This window comes from Thamnophis elegans, chromosome 3, assembly GCF_009769535.1.
Source record: "Thamnophis elegans isolate rThaEle1 chromosome 3, rThaEle1.pri, whole genome shotgun sequence".
Classification (NCBI taxonomy): domain Eukaryota; kingdom Metazoa; phylum Chordata; class Lepidosauria; order Squamata; family Colubridae; genus Thamnophis; species Thamnophis elegans.
The window spans coordinates 58,156,828-58,182,282 of NC_045543.1; the positions used below are offsets into that span (position 1 = coordinate 58,156,828).

The window sequence follows — 25,455 nt, forward strand, 5'->3', positions numbered from 1 at the left end:
AACTTTAACTATGTTAAAGGTCTGAGTTTATGTCTTTCGTGCATCCTGTTTTGGTTCCAGAAAAGAATGGCTTTTGCTAACATAAATTTAACATGAAGAAAGTCTGTGAGCTCAACAAGTTTAAGAAGTTCAGATGGAGGATTTCCCAAGGGACACTCTGGGATGTGAGAAATACTGTTAGTGAACCAGAGTTTAATGACTTTGTTCTGTACAGAGATTTCAGATACAGTAGTATTCAGATGTTTCATCCATACAGACATACTAGTATAGTTTGGAGGGAAATGATTCTTAAATACTGCCATTTCTACTCATGTAGTGAGTAAACACTATGTGCCTCCTCATAGCAATAGCAATAGCAGTTAGACTTATATACTGCTTCATAGGGCTTTCAGCCCTCTCTAAGCGGTTTACAGAGTCAGCATATTGCCCCCACAGTCTGGGTCCTCATTTCACCCACCTCAGAAGGATGGAAGGCTGAGTGAACCTTGAGCCGGTGAGATTTGAACCGCTGAACTGCAGATAACAGTCAGCTGAAGTGGCCTGCAGTACTGCACCCTAAGCACTGTGCCACCTCGGCTCATAGTTATGTAAAATGCTTGGTTTTATATAAGGTTTGTTTTAAAGCCCATTGTAGTTTCATGTGTGTAAGGCAGTGATGCGTTCCTACCGGCATTCCTACCAGTTTGCTAAGTGTGCATGCGCAATTGAAAGAAATTTGCTCGGAAAGCAAGGAAAGCAGCTGAGGAGGGCAATTCAATCTGCCGCCCCTGATCAGCTGGGCTTCAGAAGCTGAAATAAAGATAGGTATAATCCACAGGCAGGCAGGTGGGCCCACTTCCAAAACAACAGAGAACCGGTTTACTCTCTACTTGATGGCAGACCTACCAGTTCGGGAGAAGCGGTATGAATGGATAGAAACTCACCACTGCTTCATAGGTATTCCCAGTTTTTATCCTGTTGAATCCTTCTCCCAGAAATCTCTTATACAGATTGTAGTTGCTGCTGCTGCTCTTTAAAACGTTTTTATAAGGATAAGCCTCAGGAGAGGGAGAGTACTGAAAATATCGGTCCAGAAAAATAAATTACAAAATTTTAAATGTGTTCTGCAGAGCTGAATATTTTTAATAGGCTTCTTCATATTATACTTTAATCTAGTATATTCTGAAGGGAGTCACTTCTTTTATTTGATCCTAAAAGGAAAATAGACATAGCCGCATCATCTCGTTTTTTCTAAGGAATCCAACATATTCTTTCCCACTTCGTTTTCATTCACAATGGCTGGTCTGCTGATTTTGATAATAAAAGTTTTATTATCAAAAGATAAGACACAATAAGCATTGCACTCAAAGGTTTCCAACACACTGATTCATTCATAGCTAGAATATTCGAAGCCTCTCATTATTACACACTGTAATTTCCCATCTACCTTGTGGTCATCTGCATTGTGAGTACTCTGCTGCTTATAACCTAACTCATTCCCTTTAGCACTGGCACTGAATATGGCAGGATCTATTGTCTATTACAGAGAGCAAATATACAGTGAAAACATTACTGTGAATGATTTTCTGTAAACCATGTTGAACCATAAAAGATAATTATGCTATGTTTAATGGTTCTTGAGCTAGTGCAGTGTGAAATGGTTGCTTCTATTTTCATAATGACAATAGGAGTAAAATTCACTTGAACTAAACTCATCTTCTGGTGATTATCTAGATGGCTCCTTTCCAATTTTTTTTTAGCAATAATACAGAAGTGATCATCTATTGCCTTTTTCAGGTTTTTTTTACTTCTCAGCTTAACCTAAAACCTTAGGATTACCAGGTCACAATCCAAGTACTAACCAGATTTGATCCTACTTAACCTTTTGACATGTAGAGTTGGCTAGATGCTGCAACTAGTTGCAAATCATAGTAATTTGCTGCGTATTTTTTAAAATGCTTTATCCAGTATCTAGATCATTCTTTTTTTATTACAGCATCATCATACATTGATTGCATTCCAGGTGGTATCATTACAGAATTCCTGTATTTAAAGATTGTTCATACTTGTTTCCTGAGGTACTGGGATTGTACAGATGAAATAAAATCTGATCTTGTAGTCATAAACAAAAAGAAATAATAAATTGATGAAGACTCAGGCAATTCCAACAGTTACTATTGATCAGATTAAATGTTTTATAATTACATGTGAAAAGGCTTTCCACATTTTAAAGCTGAAACTACCGAATATATCTGGGCTCACACAATACATAGACTAAAGGTAGTTTGTTTGGTTTTAACAAGGATTAAAAAAATGTTATAATAGTACAACATTGGAAAAACACCTAAGGAAAGTGTTTAGAAAGTGTTTTAAAAGTGTTTTTGAAGCAAATTCTAACTTTAATATTGGTGGTCTAATTAATAGGTACATAAATCAAAAGTAGTTTTGAAAGTATTATTTTAGTTATCAATCAATTTCCTAGTATTTTAATAACTCTCTGGCACCACCTCAAGCCTGAGACGAACTCACTTTGCTCACATCCTGTTTTCTAAATTAAAAGATTTGTAAATTCTCATTTAAAAAGGGATTATAAGTAAAACAACATCATGTGAATTATAAATAATAAAAATATGCATTTTCCCTTTTAACATTAGTTGTTTGTAGCTTAAGGCAGGAAGTGGAAAGAGAAAGGCTCTGCCTTAGTGAGCTATCCAGTTGTTGATAAGGCCTTGTTCTATGTATGACTTCATACATTCCTTCAGGGAAATGAAGTTGAAAGAGCTACCCTTGTACACAGCTGTTGTGAAGATTGTTTGGCGAATTGCCCTTCCTTTCCTCTTTTTCTTAAAACAAGGCTGGCCGCTCATGTGCCTTAGAAGTTCTAATTATTACAGTATCTATAGAATTTTTTCTACATAGTGTTTATAGAATGCTTTTTTCTATATAAAGTTATTTTACCTTTTCTCACATGGGTTTTTTATCATTGTAATTTCATTTATTTTTGGGATATTTTTTGAAAGCTGGATATAAATGAATTTGAACTATATTTGAATTAACTGTGCTTATAACTTTAAGATAATTATATTTTAAAAATCAGACGGGAATGGGTAAAGTCAATTATATGGATAGATAAAGCTTCTTGTAAAGAAGTCTAAATGGATTGATACAATCATGTACTGTATCAATTGTCAGAATTATGTGAATTTTCTTTCCCACATCAGAACAAAACACTAATATATATTTTCATGAATTTAGCATAATACGATATAACATTGCTTATTTCCAATGAAATTAAAATTTTATTATGAATATAAATAGGAGTCATTTAGGAATGTCCTATAAACAATTTAATATACACCCCACATGGAACCTTATAAATTGATATATAGTTTCCTTATAGCGGTTTCTGCATTCCTAAATTGTTTGTCTTGTGATGGTAGCATTCAGGATTAGCAAATCCTTAGGAAAATGCAATTATTTAAAAAAAAACTAATATAAGAAGAGCCACATTTTGAAGTCTATCTTTCCTCCTCCTTTTTACATCCTAATTTATTCAGAATCATTATTTGCAGTTTTCCATAATGAGATATATAACAGGAGGATTTAGTTTATCTCCTGGGTTCTGTGAAGTTGAGAAGAAAGAAGTGAATTGTATGAAGATACATATTTATTCATCTCTCTGTTAATCAAACCAAGATTCAATCATATGAATACAGTTCTATTTGCTCCATTTTAGCTATGATTTGCCTATAAAACACAATTTGACATTCAAATTGAAAACTGTTTTATTAATTCTTTAACCTTAGTTCTCATATAATGGTAACCTAACTATGATTAATAATATAGAAGAATTAACAATAAACTCATGAGCTTTCAGGCTACATAAAAAAGTGTTTAAGTCTATACTGGGAGTGATTGGAAGGCATTAAATTACATAGTAGAAATTTGTAGTGTAATAGACTGCCTTTTGGATTGGAATTTTCTCATGAGTTTTTACAGGTAGTCCTCAACCTTTAGTGACTGTTCCAAGATACAACAGTGCTAAAAAAAGTGACTAATGATGATTTTTCATACTTGTGACCATTGTAAGCATCCGCATGGTCACCTAATTCAAATTTGGATGCCTGACACTGGCATCCATTGAATCACTGCAGTTGTTAAGTTAGTAACATAGTTAACTGGCTTCCCCATTGACTGCTTGTCAGAAGGTTGCAAAAGGTAATCACATGACCCCAGGATACTGCAACCATCATAAATATTCTCCTTTTGTAACCTTCTGACAAGCAGTCAATGGGGAAGCCAATTAACTATGTTACTAACTTAACAACTGCAGTGGTTCAATTAACAACTGTGGCAAGAAAAGTTATAAAATGAGGCAAGACTCACCTAACAACAGCAATTATGGGCTCAGTTGTGATCATAAGTCAAGGACTATTTATATTTTAGAGTGGCACCTTTTATAATTGCACTCATTGAGTTTGTAATTCGGTAATTATTTGGCAGGCAATAAGGTTAGATTAGGCAATTAAATTAGATCAACTGAATCCAGTTTTCTAAATACCTTTGATGTGTTGAGCTTGTCATTCTCACATTATATGTTGGTTTTGTTTGCTGGAAATTTGGGGACACTGAAGTTCCAACATATGAAGCATGCCAGATGACAGAAAGGTGTGACTTAGCTTACTTCTATTTAGCATCCTTTTCTTAATATTACTATTGTTTGTGACATGCATGTAGAGATAATGATTTTCTTTTGCCTTAAAAAGAGGGTGAGTGAGTCAAGATAATTGCAACAGCTGCATGTTCCTTTGGATGAATAACAAAAATGGGAAGTATTTCAGACTCTTCATTCCATACATAACAATGCTTGCAGATGGGAATGGCCAGCAAAGTCAGAGAATTTTTGCTTATCTAAGCTTCCACTTCATATCGGTAAAGCATAAATGGATAACCCATAGTGTAAAGTGCTGTGTATTTGGACAGACTTTTGGCCACTTTTAAATGGGAGAGACAAACAGCTTTGTACCTTTGCTGTAATCAGTATGTTTCTGATCCATGAAGCTGCTTATTGCCTGGTCATCACTTTAAATTGACATTGCATGCCATGTAGTCATAGAACTCATGAAGAAAAAAATATAATTATTTGCAGCATTTTACCATGTATGCAAAAATTCTTTAGAAGGTAGCAGATGCACAAATTAACATAAAGTAGTCTTTAAGCTTAAGGCCATATCTTCTCTAATTCTTAAGTGAATGTTGCTAGTTTATCAAACTGTTTCTTTGCAAAATCATCTTTGGAAAAGCAAATTTGCACTTTGTTATTTCAGCTGATGCTTGGTACACACAAAAAAGCTTGTGGAAAACAAGCATCACATGGATTTGCTATGAGCTGAGCAGCAGTTTTTAAGCAAGGCTGAACAAGAATTATGTGTGTGTGTGGCATTTGTGTTTACAATACAGTATTAGGAATCATATTAGGAACTATTTAGGTCCTTCACAATATATTTAAGGAGGCTTTCTGGGTTATTCCATCATTGGTTTGACTGCTGAGCAAAAGCATAGTTCTGGCGTTTGCCAGAATTATGTTAGATGTTAATTTTAGTGGTGGTTTTATTGTACACTTTATTTTTCTTCTATTACTATACTTCTATTTTTATTGTAGAGTTGCTCTGGGAAAATTTTCTTGAAGGGCAGGATATAAATAACAAGAATACTGTTTGTTTACTTTTGGCACAGTTCAGGAAATTGATCCAGTTGCAGATACTTTCTATTATGATCAAACATTCCTATTCACAGAAGGTTAGAACGCAAAGATGGTTGGGAACAATAACTATTGAATTCTGAGTTATTTCTAAAATATATATAAAACTGTACAGGTAACTTATGTTCTGTCCTGTCCCGTTTTCCCATCTCCTAAACTGTAGAATCTCAGCTACATGGCTAGTTTTGGATGTACTTATTATGGTTGTCTAGCGGTTAAGACATTGGGCTTGTCAAATGGAAGGTTGGCAGTTTGAGATCCAAGTATCACGTGATAGGATGAGCTCACACTCTTGCCTCAACTCCTGCCCACCTAGCAGTTCGAAACCTGAACTCAAAGCTGTCTAGCAAATTTCACAGGCAGCCTAACCTTAATATCAAATTTCCAATCAGCTTCAGTTTTCAAAGAAAACCTTTGAAATATTTTCTTTTTTTTTTAATTTTTAAATTTTTTATTTTATACACATAAACACATCAACAGAACACATAAGCACATTAACAAAAATAACCACATAACTTAAAAACAACATAGGAACAATAAGTTCCATCGTATATCATACAGCAGTTCCGAATCGGTTTCTTTGCAGTTAGTGTTTTCCTTTCTATACATTTCTATCTTGCGTTCATAATCTTGTTATTCATTATCCATTTTTATATACATTTCTTTATTTATTTATACTTAGCTACTTATGATCAAGTATTATTTACCTATATTGTGCTTTATATTTTTACTGTCATTTATTCTCTTACATACAGTTCTAGGTATACATTCACATAGTTATTCTTTTTCTTTGCCATTCTTATATTATTATTCCATTTAAAAGGATATAAGGTATAATTTGGAATGTATTATTTACCATCCTTCACACCTGCTATGACACCACCTTATTTTCTCTTTCTTTTCTTTTCTCCCTCCCTTCCTTCTCTACTTCCTTCCTCCTCTCCTTCCCCTTCTTCCCTCCCTTACTTCTCCCCTACTCCTACCCTCTGTCTTCTCCTTCCTACCCTCTCTCCTTCTCTTTTTTCTCTTCCTCCCTCCTCTCTTTCTCTTTCTCTCCCTCCCACCCACCTCTCCTTACCTCTTTCTTCTTCCCCTACCTCTCCTCCACATCTCACATTATTTTCTCTTTCTTTTCTTTTCTCCCTCCCTTCCTTCTCTACTTCCTTCCTCCTCTCCTTCCCCTTCTTCTTTCCCTTACTTCTCCCCTACTTCTGCCCTCTTTCTTCTCCTTCCTACCCTCTCTCCTTCTCTTTTTCTCTCTTCCTCAAGCTCTCTTTCTCTTTCTCTCCCTTCCACCCACCTCTCCTTACTTCTTTCTTCTTCCCCTACCTCTCCTCCACATTTCTTCTTCCTCTCCTACTATCTCTCCTTCTCTCTCTGTCTCTTCCACCCTCCACTTCTTTCCTTTCCTTCCTCCCTCCATTCCCTACTTCCTTCCTCCCCTCCTTTCCTTACTTCTTCCCTTCCTTTCTTCTTCTATTGTTATAGGTGTCTTTCAAATCCGGTTTATGTTTTCTTGAGGGTGTTATTTCCACAAGTCCATTTTTTTTCATATCATTTCCTTTTTTCTCTATCATTCTACAGTCTATATGCCAGCTATCATCCTGATTTGATTTCACCAATCATGACCCCCTTGTTTTACTCATAATTATTATTTTTGATAGTTGTTCTATTCTTTCATTGCTTTTTATTTCTTTGCTCCATCCATCTGTACCAATTAACCCATATCTGGTCTACTTTCAATTTCTTAGGAATATTAAACATCTGGGCTCTTTTTTTTTTTAGTGCTTTCAGTCCATTCAAGTTTATCGACATAATTGTTATTTCTTGATCCATCTTTAGTTGAGATTGTTTCTTTTACTTCTAGTTTGTATCTGACTTTTCCCTCTTGCGCTTTCCTTCTCTGCTCTCTCTTTCTTGCCTCTGTTCTTCTCTCCTGCTTCTTCCACTGTCTTCTAATGTTTCTTCCTCTTGACCTCTGCATTCTAGTTCCTCTTTGCTTCCTTGTTCTCTTTCCCTATTGCAGTGTTCTTCATAGAATTTGTGTGCTTCTTCTAAATTCTCTATCTTATATCTTTTTCCTTGCCAAGATACCAGAACCCCTTGTGGTACCAACCATCTGTACATTATTCTATTTTTATTTAACTCGTTTGTTAAGAATTGGTATTGCCTACGTTGTTCCTGAATTCTCTGTGGGATCTGTTTAAGCGTGGTCAGCTCTTTTCCCTGTAGTATAATTGTCTCTTCTCTAGTTTTTTTGTACACTTCATCTCTGGCAGTTTTCTTAGCGAACCTTACATGCACTTCTCTCGAGAGTCTATTTCTTCTTGCGTAGTTAGTATTCACTCTGTAAGCCTCATCAATATTCCCTCTCACTTCCTGTTCTTTTTTTTGCAGAAATTCAGTGATGGTATTAATCATTTTTTCTTTCAGGTCTTTCTCCTTCTCTTCCGGTATGTTTTGAAATCTTAGGTAGAATGCCGCTTTTTCATTTTCAAGTCGGATTATTGATATTTCTAATTCCTTATTCTCTGTTTAAACTGTTTTATTTCATTTTCATTTTCATTTTATACAATCACTTATATACTGTGCATAACAAAAAAAAATCCACCATAAAAAACCAACATAACACTTCAATCCCCCATACACCATTTCTTCTCCCCCTCCAACTTTCATTTCTCCCCTCCAACGTTCCCCTCTTCTACTTCCCTTCCCCCTCAGACATCTCCCCTTCCCTCCATCTCACCCTCCTTACATTCCCCTCTCACTCCCTCTTTACTTCTCCCTCTTCTTTCCCTCTACTCCTCACTTTGGTGTATCTCTACAATTCATTAATCTATTCAGTTTATATTTTACACTAAAATTAAGAAAAAAAAAGAGAAAATAAAAGAGAAAAAGAAAAAAAAGAAAAGAGAGCAACAGTATACAAGTGCATTCTTATTGTTCTGAGAATTGAAACCGTATTTCCCCCCTCCCCCCTCCCCCCTATAGTCCCCCCTCCCTAACCCCCTTACGACTTCCCAGGTCCCATACCCAGCATAATTCTTTATCAAGCACTGGGGTATATTAAAACCAACTAACTTTAAAGTTAAAAGATAAAAGATAAAGGAAAAACAAAAAAAAGAGAAATAGTAAAAAATAAAAAAATAAAAAGAAAAACAAGACGCACACACAAAAAAGGAAAAACAGGAAAAATCAATAAACCCACTACATTAACACAGCTTCCCATCATCTTTAAATCTTAAACAATGTACCTCATTCCTAATTTCAGTTATTTTATTACTTGCAGGATTTCAAACTATATTGGAACCAGGTAAGTTAGTCAAATGGAATTCTCCAACTAAGGGCCTCATTACTTTATCTATATATTCAAACCTTTAATTTATCTCTTTTTTATCCAAATATCCAAACCTTTCTATAAAGCCATTAAACTCAAGTACTTCTTTCATTTTTCATTTCCAACACCTCCCATCCTGCCCTTACCCACATCCACATATAAATTTTATACCTTCCACCCTGCCTTTACCCGTGTCCACATATATATTTTATCCGCATCCATTGCTCCTCTCATATTTACTCCACCTTCCTGGAGACTCTCCGACTAATCTTTCTTAACCTTATATTCAAATAGCAATTCATACAAACATCAGCTTACATTCTGACCCCGAGTAATCTAATTGAACTTTTGCTACCCTTCCATCTCCCCCGCACCTCCCAACTCCGTTCGTCCCAAACCACAACTCAAGAAAATCACGATCTCCGCTCTCCTCGCCTGGAAAAATAATTCATGCGCAATTTAAATTAGAGTTCAAACAAATCTTATATGTCCAAAATCAGCAGCGCTTCTTTCAGCCTCCATGTCTCATCATCGATATACAACTTTGCCATTTTATACCAGACAGAAATCATGAAATTTTATTCGAACTAAGAATTTGAAAAGTATTTTAAAAGCATCGCTGAATCTTTATTCTTTACTCTTCTGCCCTTCCGGAAGAGGAAAGCAATGCCCTCCGCCTTGTAGCCACATGTCCCACTGCTTGTCTTCTCCTTCTCCTTGTCTCTCTCCAGGTCCGGATGAATCAGGAAGTCCCGCCTTCAGAATCTTGTAATAAAAATCTCGGGCTTCACAAACAGAATTAAGACGATGTTTTTGATTCTCAAATGTAACTGTAATGCCAGCTGGGGCTTCCCATTTGTATGGTATCTGAGAATTTCTGAGTTCTTCAGTTAAGAAAGTGTAGTCTCTCCTTGCTCTTAATATTTGAGATGGTATTTCTTTAAAAACAATCAAGTCCTGTCCATCAATTCTCAGCCTCTTATTGTAAAGCTTCTGTATTATCACATTTCTGGATTCCCTTGTGATGAAATATATAATTATATCCCTCGGAAGCTGTCGCTGTTTTGCTACACACGAGTTCTGGCGGTAAATTTTTTGAATCTGCCAATCAAAGTTAAGTCCCGGACTTCCCACCGAACGACTAAGAGCCTCAAAGAAGATCTGTTTCAAATTCTCCTGTTCCTTTTCACGTAGTCCTCTAACTCTTATTGCAAACGCAGTCTTATTATAATTTATCATGACAAGTTGTTTTTGAGCATTTTCAATTTCCTGTTGTAACGTTTGGATTTTGGATGTCAAATTAGAGTTGGTTTCTTCCAAAAGTTCCAATTTATCCTCCATTCCAGCAATATAGTCTGTCATAACTGTCATAATTCCGATCATATCCTCCTTTGTTTGAGCAATTTTAGCATCAAATTTATCATATAAATCCGATATAAGTTGATTGATTTCCTGTCTGAAATTATTAAGGGTTTTGAAAAGAAATTCTTGCGTTAACAAATCTCCAGTAGAGGGCGTAGGAGGCAAGGGCAGCGACTTTATAGCAATTTCTTGAGATGTGTTATTAAGGAAGCGCTTCTGCTTCGATTTGGGAGCCATTCCAAAAAAATTAAAAAAATTAAAAAACGAGCAATCAAACAAGCCAACAGTCAAAGTCTCTGCTCCCCTCAGTTTTAAATGGGATACTATTTGTAATCTTTTAACAGTTGATACGGAGAAGTCTTCAGGAGAGTAGGGCTGATTGAGTACGTCACATCAAACGCAAAAGCTATAAGATCACCATCTTGTGACGCAGCTAGACAAAGAAGCCTTTTACAAAGTTGAAGCTGGTATTTTGAATAATAATAGAAGAGATTTCTCAGGAATGGTCCCCGCCCGGATTAATTTTTAAATAGCTTAGCTTTGTCCTGGGGGGGGAGCAACCTGCCTAGCGCTGCAAAAAAAAAAAGCAGCTGAGAAGAACTGGCTGGAGTAAAAGCTCAGCTATTGTTGAACCTCTTCTCCATTCACAGCAAAGAAAAAAGCTGTGAATTACAAAGAGATCCTAACGACTGACCTTCTCCCTGCCCCTTTCTGCCAGAAAGGGGAGATATCTATAGATCTTATAAGATATACAGACCAGAACTCTGAGAGGAGCTCTGTTGAGCTCCCGTCGGCAACAGGCTCCTCCCCCAGAAGTCCCTCTAATTCCTTATTAAGTTGTTTATATTCTATTTCCATCTTTCCCATCTTTTGATCTGAGTGTTGTATTTTTTCTTCCATACATTGAATTTTCTGTTCATTGATTGCTAAGGCATTCTGTATCTTTTCGACTTTATCATCTACATTATTGATAATTCCTTTCAATTCTCCCATTTCATTTTTTAATTCTTTATGATTCTTCCTTGACTTTTCTTGGCTTTTTGCCAAAGTCTCCTGTATCAATTGGAGCATCGATTGAATGTTCTGCATCGTTGGTGCTGGTCCCGCTGATTCTGCCATCTTTTCAGCTTTCTCAAACCCCCACGCACTCTCGATTGAACTTTGGTTTGAGGAGGGGGGGTGTTGCTGAACTCACATTGGGTATGGTCTTTTTCCCTAATTTTACTGAGGTTGCCATTTTTAACCCCCTATTTGTCCTTGCCCGCAATTGGCTTTAACTTTAACCTTGTTTATACTTTATCAGTAATATCAATAATATAAATAATTGTATAATCTACTATTCAGCAACAATTCAACTATTAACCTTCCTTGGTATCACCTTTCAATACTTAAACATTCCTATGTAGTATTCTATTTAATTAATTTGATTAATATATATTATAAATTTATATATCACACTCTTATCTTATATCAATAAATGTTTCTCAATTTTATGGTTATACAAGTATTCACTTCTGATATTTAGTCTCTCTATGTTCTTTTACGACAAGCTTCATCATTCAAATTTACAGTCCACTAGGTGTCACTCTCTCCTTAGTATCACTGTTAATATCCACGAAGCAAAAGTCTATTTCCAGGCAGATCTCTGTTCCAAGCTCCTAATCAGATAAATCAGATAAATATCAAATGCTTAAAATGTTTAAAAGTTCAACACAGCAGCAGAAGGACTGGTGAGCAGAAAGAAAAGGGAACTCCGTTTACCAACCTGTCTATTAAGCAGTCACTTTTTTGAACCTTCCAACTCTTTTCAGCAACTTTTATCTTCTGGAGTCCATATCGGGTTTTCGTCCTTACTGTGGCTGATCTTTAGGCTCTTTCGGCTGTCCCTTCCTGTCCGTTCTAAAACAGCGTCCCTGCTCCGCTCCTTCTCGGCAAAATTGTACTATAAACACAGCCTCTCTCCCAGCTACTTCTTCTTCCAGCACACTCTCTCTGCCAGTTTCGCGTTGCACTCCTCTCTGGATTGTCAGCAATAATAACAAGCATCCGATTACAACTGCTTCTATCTCTGTTCTTCCTTCTATGCGGCCGCCATTGCTAAGGTCCTAACCAAAAGGTAGGATATTTCTTCGCCCATTTAGGGGGTTTCTCCTATCCACAGGGGATTTGCCTTATCACCCCAGCGTCTACAGAGTATCCCCTTTGATCTGCTGATCTCTTCGGGATCAGCAGTGCTCCAAAAAAGAGCCCAAATGAAGAGGTTAGAGTTAGGGGTTAGGAGAGTTCCCTTACCCCACTCTAGGCACAATGACGTCACCACCAGAAGCCCCTAAAACCTTTGAAATATTTTCATAGAACCAAAATTAGCTAAAGAATCTATGTGCAACATTGCTCCACTGCATACCTGACTTAACCAAACACACAGAGATTGAGACATCCAGAATAATGGATCTTATTAACCTCTGCCTAACCACATACATTTGATAGACAAACATATCAAAACTATTAGAAGAAAAAACAGGAATAATCTACAATGTACAGTGTAAAGACTGCAACAGGCACTATGTAGGAGAGACAGGCAGAAGACTAGCAGAACATATCCATGAACATCAATTAGTACCCCAAAAGACATGATGAAAACTTTTAATTTCACAACATATGGACAGACTTAACCATAGTTTCAACTGGGAAACTGTGACATCCTAGACCAACCCAAGTCTAAAAACATTCAGAATTTCTATAATCCTGATACAAATCAACCAACATAGACACACAGACATAAACAATATCTACATACTGTGCAAAATGAGACAATTGACAACCAAAAAGGAACAAAAAGGGAAGAAAGGGGAACAAAAAGAGCTGAGGTGGTGCAGTGGTTAGAGTGCAGTACTGCAGACTACTTCAGCTGACTGTTAGCTGCAGTCAGCGGTTCAATTCTCACTGGCTCAAGGTTGACTTAGCCTTCCACTCTTCCAAGGTGGGTAAAATGAGGACCCAGATTGTTGGGGGCAATAGGCAGACTCTGTGAAAACACTTAGAGAGGGCTGTAAAAACATAATGAAGCAGTATATAAGTGCTATTTTAAAAAGTAAATGTTCCCCTCACATATATGTCCTAGTCATTCCCGAATCTAGGGGGCGATGCTCATCTCCGTTTCAAAGCAGAAGAGCCAGCGCTGTCTGAAGACATCTGTGTGGTCATGTGGCCAGCATGACTAAACACTGAAGGCGCACGGAACACTGTTACCTTCCCACCAAGTGGTCCCTATTTTTGTCCTTGCATTTTTACATGCTTTCGAACTACTAGGTTGGCAGAAACTGGAACAAGTAACGGGAGCTCACTCCATTACATGGCACTAGGAATTTGAACCGCCAAACTGCTGACCTTTCTGATCGACAAGCTCAGCCTCTTAGCCACTGAACCACCCATGCTATTGCTAAGTGCTAAAAAGACCAAACATATCCCCACCAACAGTAAACATCCAGATGTTAATTAACACCAAGATCAGCCTCAATCAACACCAAGATCAACCAACAATCAACAACAATAGTCCAATCAAGAAACTGCCATACAACCTAATAGTAAACAGCCCAATCAAAGAACCACTAAGATTAAGGTGACCAGATTTTAACATTGGTAAAGCAGGACACCATTGACCGGGGGCGGGGGAGTTCTTGATTTAAAAAATTTAAAAAAGCAGGACTTTTTAAAAACGCCACAGGACGCGGGACAAATTGTTAAAAATCGGGACTGTCCCGCCAAAAGTGGGACGTCTGGTAACCTTAACTAAGATCCACTTCTACCAACACTGGTTGGGCCAACCACTAGATAGAAGATAAATTTGAGAGCAAACCCCGCTCCCTACTTGCATTGATGATGTTACCTAGATTGGGTAATGAAATGTCTGCAAGAAAACAACCAAGTTCAGAAAGCACCAAGGACCTCTCAAAGAAAATCCTGCCTGCTTTGATTTCCTCTATATAATGAATGTACATCAAACTCTTTACTCACACCACTCTCTTGATATCATCTCAGAATTATTAGAAATATCGAAGCAAAAGCATACAGTGTTAACTGAAAATGTGAATGCAAGGGTGGCGGGTTTTGCCCATTCTCATTGCCATAATATTAAGATGTTAAAACCTGGCTGTTCCAGCAGGCCTGGGGCCGTTGACCTCATTGTTAAGGTCGAGCCCCAATTAGAACGAATGCGTGTTTTGTGAATTTTTAAACTATTCTTTTTTTTAATCTTCCTTTCTTTCTTTGCTTTCCTCCTTTGTAAGCCGCCCGGAGTCCTTCGGGATTGGGCGGCATATAAATTTTAACAATAAATAAATAAAATAAATAAATATGAAGCACAGGCCAGAAATTTTTTGTTATTCTAGGATCAAAAGATGTTACAATTCAGAGAATAGAACACTGATTGAATTATATTTTTGCACTCTGATGTTGAGAGAGAGTACTAAGTGGATCATTATTTGATTTACTTACCAAAAATGTACATGATCACATAGCTATCAAACTATCAAAAAACACTGGCAGGCATAGAGATTGGAACTGATGCCTTTTTTCAGCCCAAATGTTATGGTGGGCCTTGTTGCTGCTTCCATCGTCTGTCACTTTGTATGGTCACCTCTGAGTCCTCGTGTGCTACAGATTCTTGGACTTTAGTCCTATGGCCCAGTCTTACCTGTAGCACTGAAAGGACATAGAATAAAATAATTATACATACATGCATGGGCTTATTTGTATAAGATTTGGGGGCATTAATTCTACATGGTCTCAACCCACTCCTGAGCTCTGATTGCTTGAGCAGACTCAATACATTAAAAGTACATGGAATTTTATATGCTGCTAGACTAGGTCACAGAACTTTTTCTTCCTGCATGCAGTAAAATAGTTGTTGCTTTAGATATTCTTTCTTTAGTCAAGGGAAAATAGCAGAGAGTTCCTTTTCTTGGAATCTACAATAATTTCCTCTTCTAAATATTTAATTTTCTCCTTCATCTGATCAAACATTTCCTCTGATTTAGTATTAACTAGAATTAATATAAAGCTCTTTGAAAACTATTGTTGCTGCATACATATATCCTATTTAATAATGAGTCCGTTAATAATAATAATTAATAATTTTAAGGGTATTCACAGTGGGTACTCCATAGTACAGTTAAATTAATGTGAAGACAGCTGGGAAGCCTCATTTATAAAGATTCTTCAGAGAAGAGAGTTTGAGATCACCAGTGATAATAATGTTTATGTGTGTATGCTCCCTGGGAATAAATGAATAAAGTAAATTGGATTTTAAAAACTTGTTGTATTGCGTCCTGAAGATTATTTTTAATCTCAGTAAAATGTTGAGATAGCCCTGTCAAATAAAGAAACTCAAAATTTGGGTGTTCAAAAATCTCACAATTCTTAGACTATGCTGCCTCTCTTTTCCTACATTGCCACCAAGGCTTATCTTCTAGTTTTTATTAGCTAGAGATTTATAAACTTTATAAACCTTATAAACTTTACTATTAAGACTAGAAACACTGGATCCTTTATTAAAGTTTGTTGAAGGAAACTATTTAATGCATGAAAACTGGGCAGTGTCAGACAGATCACAGTTGATTTAGTTAACTTGGCTAAGTTAAAAAAATATATAATGGAAATTTATTTTCTTAACTCCATTCCAGAAGGGTGGAGAGAAAGATGAATACACAATTCAGACATTTGCTGCACAAATGATGGCTTATTGCAACACTGAAACTAGCTATACTACTCACCATCAAAACCACATCAGGAAACCAGTGTGTGAAGGGTTGTCATCCTATTTTTCAGTAATTGAATTTGAGCTAAGCTCATCCCAGAAAAAAGCCTCTTAGTGAATTATTTATTCAGTGCCTCTGAGTGTAAATGTGATACTTGTTACTCCTGCTTGTAACTGAGGCACAAGAGGCTGTAGAGAAACATAACTTGAAAAATTATCCCATGATTAGTATTCCAGGTGAATGCTCATCTACAAAGCAGAGATTTTGTATGCCTTTCATCATTTGTTTTATCTGGTAAAATTGCCAAAGATGTTTAGATACACCACACCATGGCAGATTCTCTGCCTGGCAATGGAACGAGATTTAAGGGTAAGATGTTAATTTTCTCTTAATCTTGTTTGTTTGTTTGTTTGTTGTTTAAGATTAATTTGAAATGTTGATAAGCAACTTTTGGAGGTAGGGTTTTTAAAAAGTTGGTTTGATGGAAAATTCTTTTCCTATATGCTTCTATATTAGACAATTTTAGATGTAAAATAAATAGAATAAAAATGAATAAATATAAATAAAATACATAAAATAAACAAATGAAAATAATTAAAATAACTACAGACATACTTATTTTAAACTTGAAAATACCTATGTAGATGTGAAATTGTTCCTTTCAATTTCAAAAGAAATAAATGGGGAAAAGGGAGGAATTGTGTAGCAGTACATCTGAATATTGGACACTTGCGCATTGCAATTCAGAGCTAAGCATCAGATTAACTGCATCCTCAAGTTCATTAAGTTATTTTATCCTAGCATGGCCACTGAGAATCTAACTCCTCCTCTGGTTTGCATAACTTCACCCCATTCAATCTATACGGACCCATTCAGAGTTTTGTCTTTGGCCCCAAGGACCAGAAAAGCTTGTTCTCCCAAAATACCGTATATACTCAAGTATAAGCCGAGTTTTTCAGCCCACTTTTGGGGCTGAAAAAAGCCGCCTCGGCTTATACTCGAGTCAGTGAAAAATTTGCCCGAAATGGAGGAGAAAAAGGGGCGGGGCCATGCCGCTGGGTGACGCTCGTGAATGGCCCGGTGCCCCTGTGAGTTTCCCCTTCCTCTGTGTCAGTTTGCCGCGCAGCGCGCAGCGCACCATCCCCCCTCCTCACGTTCTAATGTAATGCAGGGCTGTCTTACGATTCCCCTTCCTCCCCCTCCTGCCGCTCTGCAACGATGTCCCACCTCCTCTTTGTTATGGCAAGCAGCCACATAGCGATGTCCCACCTCCTCTGGTACAGTGATCCAATGATAGGAATCACTGTGCCGTGTGTCATAGGAGGCGGGACATTGCTCCCGCGGCTGCACGTGTTTTAGCTTGGTTGCTGAATGAGCTAAGGTTTTTGTACTTTTAAAGTTATTGTTGATACCATATTGTTTTTATTGACCCTCTTTTCCACTTACAGAGCTAGTTCACTGTTTTTCTTTGAAATAAATATTCAAAAACATTATTGGTATCTATTTTTATTTTTGAAATTTACCGGTAGCTGCTGCATTTCCCACCCTAGGCTTATACTCGAGTCAATAACTTTTCCAGTTTTTTTGTGGTAAAATTAGGTGCCTCGGCTTATGTTCGGGTCGGCCTATACTCGAGTATATACGGTAAGCACTCTCTTAATCTTTTGTGAACAACATACCAATAAGTGAGCAAGGTTGGGATTGGTTGTGAACAGGATCATTGCCAGCATTCAGAAGGTCCAGAGTCATTTCACATGTGTCTTCTCCCTTATAGACACTTTATTTTCCAGAGGAGGGGGAGGGAGTGGTCACACGTGGAAAACTTTATTCTCTCTCTCTATCCTTATCTGTAGCAATCTTGTCTCTTGGGTATACAAGCAGGCAGGCACCATCCATCTTTTATCTTTATAAACTCATCCATTGATCTTCACACATATGCAGGTGCACATATATAGCATTCATCCATTATTCATTTTCTTTGTTTAGCTGACTCATCCTTCCATTCTTTTGATAAATCTATTCTCTTCCAAATGGATACATAGTTTGAATATAGTTGAAAATCAAATTCTCCCCAGAATGTTCCTCATTCCGATTCTTCATCTTAATATATTTTTCCCATATTTATTTTGCATCCGCCATTTCATCTGTTGGCTCATATACACGTCCCTGCTCTTTTTCTTTTAGCTTTCTAGAAAGGAAGGAGGCAGAAGCCATTTAATTCATTACTTTATCAATTTCTTGCTCTGTTGCTTCTCTAAAACACTGTTTTGGATGAGGAAAGAATGGAGATCGCTCTATGCAGGCGCTGGCTGTAGACGTGGATCTTGTGAAAAAGTCTTCTGAGCCACCGTTTTAAGGCTTAGGCTATGTTGAAGGAGACATTGGGTTTACTCATTGCACTAAACAATGATGTTTTTGTTTAGGTTACCATATTAAATAAACCCATCTTTTTGGATTATAACCATGGCTTATATCTTAATATGATTTCAATAAACCATGATTCAATAAACCATAGCTTGGTATAATGTGTGAACCTGCAAAGCAGCTTTTAAGATATTATCTGCCCTTCAATTGTTATTGGATACCCATCTGAAGATTTGCACTATTCTTGAACTTCACCTGGTGGCTTTTAAGAAAGCAAACCATCCCTGTCCCCTTGGTTTTTTTCTAGTGGTGTTCTCTGTGGCTAGCACATCCATGTTCTTTTCCTCCTTCTGCAGCCAACTCCAGTGTGAAATAATCAAAGAGAAGGGAACCTTATATACCTGGTTGATTTTGAATAGAATGAAGAGGGATGCTGAGACCAAATATTGGTCCGGATTATAGAGCAAAGAGTAAACAAGAAGCACTCTGAAGGATGTGGGGTTGAGGGAAGAGGAACGGGAACAGCATGCTTTGTCAAGAGCTACTGCATAAGCTTAAAGAGGGCTGAAAGCAGATAGTTGAATGCTACCATGAGGAATCCAAATATTTTAAATTTAATTTAGGATTGGTTTGTTTTTTAAATGCTCTGGAAGAGCAAGAATAGCATAACATCTGGGCAAAAGGTCTATTTCAATTGTGCAACAGGCACTATACAACAAGTAAACAAACTTCCTAGGCCCTATATTTGTATTGTATACCCATAAACCACCCATGAAATGGTAGAAACATGTAGCAGTTCTTCAGCTTGAGGGAAAATATGAATGTAAGTTCTTTAGCTTGAAAGTTAAGGTTCTGCAAATTGGTTGATATTATTGTAAAATAAAAATATCCCGCCTCTCAAAATCTAAGTTTATAATCCACAGATGAGGGGCCTAAGGCTTCAGAACCACGAGCATCACAGCCTTGGAGTTCTGCCCATAACAACTGGCAAATTTAGGTCACATGGTTTTGCATGCTATTGAAGTAAAAAATTGTAGGGTTGAAGAAACTCTGAAGTTCTTTTCTAAGAGGGAAAATGTAGCAAATCCTGATTTTACCCACTTTATCCTGTCACCCTGCCTATTGTGGCCTTTGCCCTCATCCAAAGTGTAGTCGCCAACTAAAAATGAGAAGACGCAAGATAATTTTTTTTAAAAAAATGGGGAGGGACACCCATTTTTGCTTCAGGTTTTCCCTCCTTTTGAAAAAAAAGACAACTTTTTCTGGAAACTCTAAGAAAGACTTCAGTGAAACTTTTCTATTAGAATAACGAATGCAATATTATATAGTGTGTGTATATCACTGTGCTTCATTCACCAAACATGTTTTCTGATAATTAGAAAATTTACTTACAATGTTGAAGTACTACAGATTTTTCCAATTTCCCCCCAGCCCCAATACAAAAATTCTGAAAAAAGTACATTTTTCCCCATGTTCATTTTTTTCTGCAAAACTTACATCACTATTTGTCTTTATTTTAATCATATGCAAATAATTTATGGAGATGTTTCATAATACATAGTGGGGGTTATTAGAAAACAACTATGGGAAAATATTCATTTATCAAACAGATTCTTCCCTCTTTTAGATGTTTTCTTTTAAACTATTCTTTTTTCAAATAAACAGTCGTAGGATTGTATAGCACATTTATTTGTAGCATTCGTGTTGATAAATTAAGCAGGTTTTGCTGCAGTGATTTAAAAAAAAAACCCTGATCTATATTTTAAAGAAAGGAATTTGACATATTTCTATCATTGCATAATTCAGTGGGTTAACTGCATGGTAAACACTTTGAATCTTTTGAGACTAGAAACATTTGTTTCAGTTTATAAAATCAGATTATAGGCACACAGTTTTAGAACTTTCTTTGTTGTTATATGTTTTTCTAGTAAACTAACCAAAGAAAAATCTAGTTGAGTTGTTTTTCTATATCATTAAAATATAGTTCCCATCATAAAACGTAATCTCAGTCATTTAATTTATTGAATATTTATCCTCTTTTTTCCTTCCATTTTACAAGGACAATGATGAGATTTTTCCTTTTCCCGTTTATACAAACTCATTTGTTTGTTTGTTTCCTGCCTGCATGCATTATTTTTATAAATAATTCAAGGTGGCAAACATACCCAATACTCTTTCCTTCTCTTATTTTCCCCATAAGAACAAGATGAAATGAGCTGGGCTGAGAGGGAGCATGTGCAACTGGCCCATAGTCATTACATATGGTAAAAAGTTGTGTTGGTGACTTATAGATGTTTGTGTTATATAAACTATGGATGAGGTATTCAGCGCAGCAGATCGTGCATTTGATTTTACACTCCACTAGGAAACTGAAATGCTATTAACGTAATTTAATTGTTAATAAGAATAAATAAGATTATTTTTTCCCTCATAGTGAAACAATTAACAGATAAATTAGTCATCTCTCTTTTTAATCTCATCTAGCCACCTTTAGAAGTAACTAAATTACACTGTGAAATTTCATTTCATTATAGTATAATTGTTAAGATGTTGGATTAAGATTCAAAGATCAGGGTTCAGGTTCGTGCCCCAACTGTTGAAACTTAACTAGATAATTTTTGTTCAGTCATTCCTTTCCCTTAGTCCAAAGTTCCTCAACCTTTCCAACTTTGTGGACCGGCAGGAGAAGGTTTAGGTTTAGGTTTCATTTTATTTATATGCCGCCCTATTCCCAGCGGGACTCAGGGCGGTGCACAAACCCAAGGAGGGAAAGGGAAATACAAAAAAACTACAAATACAGGCATTTAAAAACGACCAACAGCCACACAGATCGAGAGGGGAAGGGAACTCATCAACCCCAGGCCTGCCGACACAGCCAGGTTTTAACGGCTTTTCAGAAGGCCTGGAGAGAGGTGAGGGTCCGAATCTCTGCGGGGAGTTCGTTCCAAAGGGCAGGAGCTGCCACAGAGAAGGCCCTCCCCCAGGTAGTAGCCAGATGACATTGGCTAGTAGACGGAACCCAGAGGAGGCCAGCCCTGTGTGATCTAATGGGTCTTTGGGAGGTAATTGGCAGCAGGCGGTCTCTCAAGAGAAGGGATGGTCCACATGAGGGGTGGGCATATGCAAGTGAGCAACTCCATTTGCACAGACATTGATGGTTGCGCAAGTGGGGATGCCCACATGCTTGCCTGCCACTTCTGAGGCCCAGTTCCAAAACATCTCAAGGCCAGGTAGTGGGCCATGGCGCAGGATTAGGGACCCTTGCCTTAGTCTACCTCACAGGGTGTATTTTGCAGAGAGACAGCAATATCACATAGACTTATATACCGCTTTACAGTGCTTTACAGCCCTTTTTAAGCAGTTTACAGAGACAGCCTATTGCCCCCAACAATTTGGGTCCTCATTTTACTGACCTCGGATGGAAGGCTGAGGCAACCTTGAGCCTGGTGAGATTTGAACTGCCAAATGGCAGGCAGCCAGCAGTCAGCAGAAGTAGCCTGCAGTACTGCACTCTAACCACGGTGCCACCACAGCTCCTTACAGTGATGGCTTGAGCACCTATAGACAAAGGTGAATATTGAGTTAGTTAAATAAGTTGAAGTACTTTTTGTTTGCTATGTAAGATTATTTTGTAGTCTGTACATCCAACTTCCTCATCTAAATAATTGGTCAAATGCAGATTGCATGATTAGTAGATATAGTACTTTTCGTGGCTGGTTGTAAATTGAGGGCATATACCAGTCTGGTATCTGGATTTTTTTAAATATAATATATGCTGTGTTAGATGGCCTAGATGTTGCTATTTGAACATAGACCTTTTTCAACATTTATATTTTATTGTGTTTTTACTAATTTGTGTAAAACTTTTAATATGTATTGTTAGTCTATGCATGATATGCCATACGTGGACTAAATTACAAATACATTTGTAATTTCAGCAGAGTATTTGAAAATAGACTTATTTGTAGACTTATTTGTAATCTATAAATAATGACCTGTTTCTTTGTTTATCCCAAAATATTAAGAGCCATTATGTTAATATGGTCACCCATGCAAATATTAAAAGGCAAACAAAAGAATATTTATGTCTGTTTATGTAATGATTACATTCAACAGCAGCAGCAGCAACTAAATTGATTAAAAGAAATTTAACTGTCCTATATTCAGTGGCAGCAGAATTGTTCACAAAAGAACATTACAAAGAGGCCCTATCTTAAAATACAATAAAAACTGAAGAATGCAATTCAAAACCAATTCAAAGGCAATAAGCAGAAAGATTTGTTTTGCGCCAAGCAACCATTTTAGCCTGATCTCCATGTTTCTGTGGAAAAGATTCCCTAAATTGAGCATCAGCATACAAGTCTCTCTCCTTTTATATATGAAACATAGTTTTTAGAACAGTCTTTCCAGCTGATAAAGAGTTTCATAAACATCCTAACAACTACCTATCTTTATGGAACAATTGAAAATGCTTTTTACCTTTATTTTTGCTGTTTTTCAAGATGACTGCTTTGACCATGATTTGTCTCCTAATGAAGGAAATATATTTTTTATAGATGACAATAAACATTTCCCTTGTTTTTTCAGAGTTTAGGTAAAGATCATTAGAGGGTAAAGCAAACATTAATGCACACGAAGCTTTCCCCACGTTGCAGTGGAGACAGATCTCTCTCCCCACCAGTTTACAAATTAGCTCTTTAGAGAAAGCTATTAAGGGGTCACAGTTTGTTTTCTATACAAAGGGAATTCACAGCCTGATGTTTAGGAGATATTTGGGGAAACAACAGGCACCTGCAAATTCCTCAGCTAGCCTGGGAAAAGAACAGCCAGTTCACCAGTTCACAGAAACGCTGCTAGTAACAAAAGATAAATTGGATTCTGAAGGGAAAATAATCCATTACAGAATTACTGTCACCATATCCCACTCTCTTTCAGAAGATCTGGTTAAAGGAAACTCTATGAGAATCTTGTTGACAGCTGAATCAGCTACCAAAAGCTTGATAACTGCTAGGAAACTGCTAGTACCTTGTCTTGGGTCCTGAAGCCTACTAATAAAACGAGTTATAATAATTGGAGGAGATGAAAAGGACATGGTTATTTAAGGACAGAACCAGATTTAAGACCAACTAATACCCTAAGCCAGTGATGGCTAACCTTTTTGTTGTTGGATGCCAAAAATATGTGCGTGATAGTGAGCGCATGTGCTGACACCCATAATCCAAAGTGCACCCCCACATGTATATACGCGCACAACCTGCCCCACGGTCCCCATGCATGCCACACTGCTTGCCTCCAAACTGAGCTTGGTATTTCCTCGGAGGGGGGAGGCTGGGGAGGCCATTTTCTCCCTCCCCAGGCTCCAGAAAAGCCTCCAGAGCCTGGGGACGGTGAAAAACAGGCTCAACTTTGCCCTCCCTAGGCTCCGGCGGCTTTCCTGAAGCCTGGGGAGGGAGAAAATGGCCTTCCTTGGCCCTCTGGAAGCCCAAATATCAGCTGGCCGGCATGCGTGCTGGAGTTGATGGCTTGTGTGCCGGCAGATATGACTCCCCATGCCACCTGTTGCATGTGTGCCATGAGTTCACCATCACATCCCTAAGCACAACCTAACAATGATGTCCTTCAATGGAAGTGAAAGTCTCAAGCCATGAGATGGAAACAAAAGTGATGTCTGACATTTTCAAACCAAACTTTTAAAGTATAGTCACTCACTACACAAAAGCATTTCTTTAACAATGCAGATTAAAGTTGAATATGGCAGATAAGGATAACACAAAATTCTATTAAAATTGAGTGTGGCAATAAAAGAGTTAAGGACTTGATTATACAGGCAGTCCTCAACTTACTACTAATAGGTTAGCAACCATTCAAAGATCTTACGGGGATATTCACAACCCAGATTCAAAGTTCGCTCTCTTTGAGGTCACATGATTGCACTTTGGGTACTCAGCAACTGACCTCATTTGCAGCACCCCACAGTCCCATGATTGTGTTTTATAGTGATTTTGCCTGAGCCTGGCATTTATTTGTGGGGTGGTTTTTGGGAAAGTGATCCATGAGTTGGCTTTATGACCATTCCTTTCAGTTGTGATTATGGTGTTGTCATCAACTATATACCAGGAGGCCATGAGGCAACCAAGCTGGGGAATGAGGATCTAAAAATTAAGAACTGAGAACCAATGTAAATTAATATGCTTATACCAGTCTTCAGCTTGATGAGTGGCCCTGATATGCATTTCAGGTCCATCATTCATCAAGACTACACCCATTGGTGAAAGGCTTCAGGGTTCTGAGTGATGTAATTTATGATAGTATGACAATCTTGGAGGGCGCAAGGTTGAGAAGGTAGAATTAAATTGTATGGGGCTTGCTTTGATAATCAAACATTGCAAGCAACCTTCAATAATGCAAAATATAATACATGTATATAGATTTGGCCCTCTATACATGGGGCAAAAGAGCAGCAATGAAGCCCAGCTCTGAAGGAAACAGAGAAGAGAAGGCAGAAACTTGGAGAGCAGAAATAAATGAATTATTTGTGGAAAAGCTGTATTCAATAGACAACTCTCTTCTCCCTCCCACGGTCATTGTAGCAATTAACATTTTAATGGGAGAAACTCAAATTAGCTCTAAAATGAATACTTTGATTTTTATTTTTATTTAACCAATGGACAATTACTAATGATTATGTAGGGCATGAAAATTACATTCAGTATGATTTTGATTTAAAAAATGGATCCCCACCCAGTTAACATATTTTTTCTAATTGTTGTCTGATCTCATCTGATATTTTAGAAATTAAAATGTTGTGAAACTTAGTGTTTTAAGTGTTGTTTTCAAAATGCCCTCATGTCATTATTTAGGCCATATAGATACTCAACAAAATGGTTAACACAATC

General features: G+C 37.3%; 1 protein-coding gene and 1 long non-coding RNA gene across 5 annotated transcripts in view; one reads left to right on the forward strand and one right to left on the reverse strand.

Moving 5' to 3' along the window:
- Positions 1-22,021, reverse strand: part of LOC116506142 — a 30,965-nt gene extending 8,944 nt beyond the window's left edge. Inside the window, exons 1-3 of the long non-coding RNA XR_004255008.1 lie at positions 21,973-22,021; positions 17,875-18,383; positions 14,934-15,140 (exon numbers count right to left, since the gene is read on the reverse strand). This is a non-coding gene — a long non-coding RNA (uncharacterized LOC116506142). The remainder of the gene's footprint in view (positions 1-14,933; positions 15,141-17,874; positions 18,384-21,972) is intronic.
- Positions 1-25,455, forward strand: part of LOC116506138 (A-kinase anchor protein 2-like) — a 161,327-nt gene that overhangs the window by 95,743 nt on the left and 40,129 nt on the right. The gene's annotated exons all lie outside the window — the stretch shown is intronic.